We start from the raw sequence: 4072 nt of genomic DNA on the forward strand, positions 1-4072 counted from the left end.
CAATTGGTGATCCCTTGATGCCTCAGAACTTGTCCTACAAACTGTTCCCTTCTTCTAGTCAATTTGTGCCACAAATCTTCTTCTCTCCAGTTCTATTCAGTACCTCCTCACTATTTATGTGATCCACCCATCTACTCTTCAGCATTCTTCTGTAGCCCAACATTTTGAAAACTTCTATTCTCTTCTTGTCTAAACTATTTATCGTCCTATGTTTCACTTCCATACATGGCTACACACCATAGAAATACTTTCAGAAAAGACTTCATGACACTTAAATATACTCAATGTTAATAAATCACTCTTCTTCAGAAACGCTTTCCTTGCTATTACCAGTCTACATTTTATATCCTCTCTACGTTGACCGTTGTCAGTTATTTTGCTCCCCAAATAGCAAACTCATCTACTACTTTACGTGTCTCATTTCCTAATTCAATTCCTTCAGGATCAACTGATTCAATTTGACTACATTCCATTGTTCTCATTTTGCTTTTGTTGATGTTCATCTTGTATCCTTCTTTCAAGACACTGTCCATTCTTTTCAGCTGGTATTCCAGGTCCTTTGCTGTCTGTGACAGAATTACAATGTCATTGGCAAACCTCAAAGTTTTTATTTCTTCTTCATGGATTTTAATTCCTACTCTGAATTTTTCTTTTGTTTCCCTTACTGCTTGCTCAATATACAGATTGAATAACATCGGAGATAGGCTACAACCCTGTCTCACTCCCTTCTTAACCACTGCTTCCCTTTTGTGCCCCTGTGACTTTTATAACTGCCATCTGGTTTCTGTACAAATTGTAAATAGCCTTTCACTCCCTGTATTTGACCCCTGCCACCTTCAGAATTTGAAAGAGAGTATTCCAGTCAAAATTGTTAAAAGCTTTTTCTAAGTCTACAAAAGCTAGAAACGTAGGTTTGCCTTTCCTTAAGGGGACATTGTATATCCTATACCACCAACATTAAATTATCGAATTTTTTGACTCATTATCTTGGAAACTTTTTAAGACACCAACTTACAATTTTCCATAATTATTGAATGCACCTTTCTAGATACACTAAACTAGAATTATTACTAAATTGTATTGGGGGGCATGTTATTTTTTTTTTCAAACACTCACTTTTTTGACAGAATTTTGTAAATAAATGAACATAAAAAACAACTCAGGATATTTTAATTATTCTAGTTTGTTATGTGCTGAATCTCACACTTGCCATGCTGTGAAAATTTCATGTCTCTTCCATCAGTACTTTTTTAGAAAATGGGTCATTTATTGCAAAAAATGTAGTTGAGAGACATTGAGGTTTGAAACTTTTTTATTACAAATTCTTATACAGACTTACATTTCTGCATCTTTTATGCACTAGAATTTCTCTGGCCCATAGTCTGTGTCTTCTTCAGTGTAACAACAGCCCAGTGCTTGGCTCCTCCTTTTCTTTCTTGCTTCTTTTGTCATTTGCTGAGCAGCTAACTCTGCTTCACGTACACGAAGCTCAGCCAGTTCCTGCAGTCCTTTAGGTGTGTTCTGCCCAAATCTTATCCCTAATTTCTCCAGAACCTTAAGTCTTTCACCATTAAAAGTTATTACGCCATCAGACACTACTAACTTTATACTCATAACGCCAACAAATACATTTTTAGGCACACGGCATCACACAACATTACTGAAGGACTCATTCACATTCTGGGTTTTCCCACATAAACACTTCTTTAGTAGCTCAGGATTTGCCAAATCTCTGTAAATAGGTTTGATTGCCTCCATTGCTGCGAAAGGAAGAGAACATTTATGTGCTAATTCATGCAGGGTGCCAGAAAATTCAGCTTGCCTATATTTACACCAAGTGTTTGGTGGAGGTGAGCACAAAGCATGACATGGCTTTTCAACGATTGATATTTAATGAAAGAAAGTGCTCTACACTGCTCTTTTCATCTTCTCTAAATTGCCACAGTTATCTCTGATGGCCTTCCCACAAGTTACGTATAAAAAGCAATAGACATTAGCTTACTACAAAAATAGCTGATAGTCACACTACTTTCAATGAAAACTAGTATCAGAAACAAAGGACTGATTTGTTTATTCGTAATGCCAACTTCTGAGACGTAGAAGTAGGCTCAAAACAAAGCAATTTACAGCCTTCTGGACTGTGTAGTTCCCAAGATATGACCACTCAACTGTGGCAGTATATGCGTAGCGGCAAAATTTGACAGACACATGTCAACATTCAAAATATTATTTGAAGGTCTCACACTTGTCTGATTTTAATGTAATATATACCAAAATGTTCAGGAAAGTCCAAAGTACATTATGGAGTAGAAAACAGAAAATGTCAAATTTCATGTACAATTTACCCTTAACCTAAATTCTAAGATAAGTCGTAGGGTCAGTATTGCCTCATGTGCTCCAACATTTCTACAGAATCCAAACTGATCTTCCCCAAGGTTGGCTTTTACCAGCTTTTCCATTTGTCTGCAAAGAATTCATGTTAGTATTTTGCAGCTGTGACCTATTAAACTGATAGTTCAGTAATTTTCACACCTGTCAACACCTACTTTCTTTGGGATCGGAATTATTATATTCTTCTTGAAGTTTGAGGGTATTTCACTGTCTCATAGATATTGCTCACCAGATAGTAGAGTTTTGTCAGGGTATCAGTTAGTTCTAATGGAACATTGTTTGTTTCGGGGCCCTTGTTTCGACTTAGGTCTTCCAGTGCTCTGTCAAACTCTTCACATAGTATCATACCTCCCATTTCATCTTCATCTACGTCCTCTTCTACTTCCATAATTTTGCCCTCAAGTACATCACCATTGAATAGACCTTCTATATACTCCTTCCACCTTTCTGCCTTTCCTTCTTTGCTTAGAACTGGTTTTCCATCTGAACTCTTGATATTCATACAGGTGGTTGTCTTTTCTCCAAAGGTCTCTTTAATTTTCCTGTAGGCAGTACCTATCTCAACCTCTAGTGATATATGCCTCTACATCCTTATATTTGTCCTTGAACCATCCCTGTTTAGCCATTTTGCGCCTCCTGTCGATCTCATTTTTGAGACGTTTGTATTCCTTTTTGCCTGCTTCACTTACTGGATTTTTATACTTTCTCTTTCATCAATTAAATTCAATATCTAAAAGCAGAAGTAAAGCTTTGAGGACAGGGCGTGAGTTGTGCATGGGTAGCTCAGTTGGTAGGGAATTTGCCCGCCAAAGGCAAAGGTCCCGACTTCAAAATCTCGGTCCGGGACACGGCACACAGTTTTAATCTGCCAGGAAGTTTCATATCAGCACACACTCCGCTGCAGAGTGAAAATCTCATTCTGGAAATTCAATATATCTTCGGTTACCCAAGGATTTCTACTAGCTCTCGTCTTTTTACCTACTTGATCCTGTGCTGTCTTCACTATTTCATCTCTCAAAGCTACCCATTCTTCTTCTACTGTATTTCTTTCCCCTGTTCTTGTCAATCATTCCCAAATGCTCTCTCTGGACTTCTCTACAACCTCTGGTTCTTTCAGTTTGTCGATGTCCCATCTCTTTAAATTCCCACCTTTTTGCAATTTCTTCAGTTTTAATCTACATTTCATAACCAATAGATTGTCGTCGAAGTCCACTTCTTCCCAATGTCCTAAAATTAAATCTTGGTTTCTAAATCACTCATTATATAATCTCTCTGAAGCCATCTAGTGTCTGAGGTCTCTTCCACATATACAATATTTCTATTTTTAAATCTCTTTTCATGTTTATCTGTTGACCCAGATAGATATATTCTGTGACTCTTTGGAATTGTGCACTTCCAACTGATATACTTCCCTCAGGTGTCCATTCATTGATCATTATCTTGGTTTTATATGATTTCATTTTTAGTTCAACTTCAGAGCACACTAATGTAAGTTTGTTAACTAATACTTGATGTTCTTCTATGCCATATGCAAATAGCGCAATATCATCCGCAACCCTCAAGCTGTTCAGACTTTTTCCGAGAACTTGAATTCCCTTTTCTATCCAATTCAATTTAGACATGGCTTTTTCTAAGACTGCTGAAAATAGTTTGGGAGATATAGAATCACCTTGCTTTACAC

Source organism: Schistocerca serialis, chromosome 7 (assembly GCF_023864345.2).
Source record: "Schistocerca serialis cubense isolate TAMUIC-IGC-003099 chromosome 7, iqSchSeri2.2, whole genome shotgun sequence".
NCBI classification, from domain to species: domain Eukaryota; kingdom Metazoa; phylum Arthropoda; class Insecta; order Orthoptera; family Acrididae; genus Schistocerca; species Schistocerca serialis.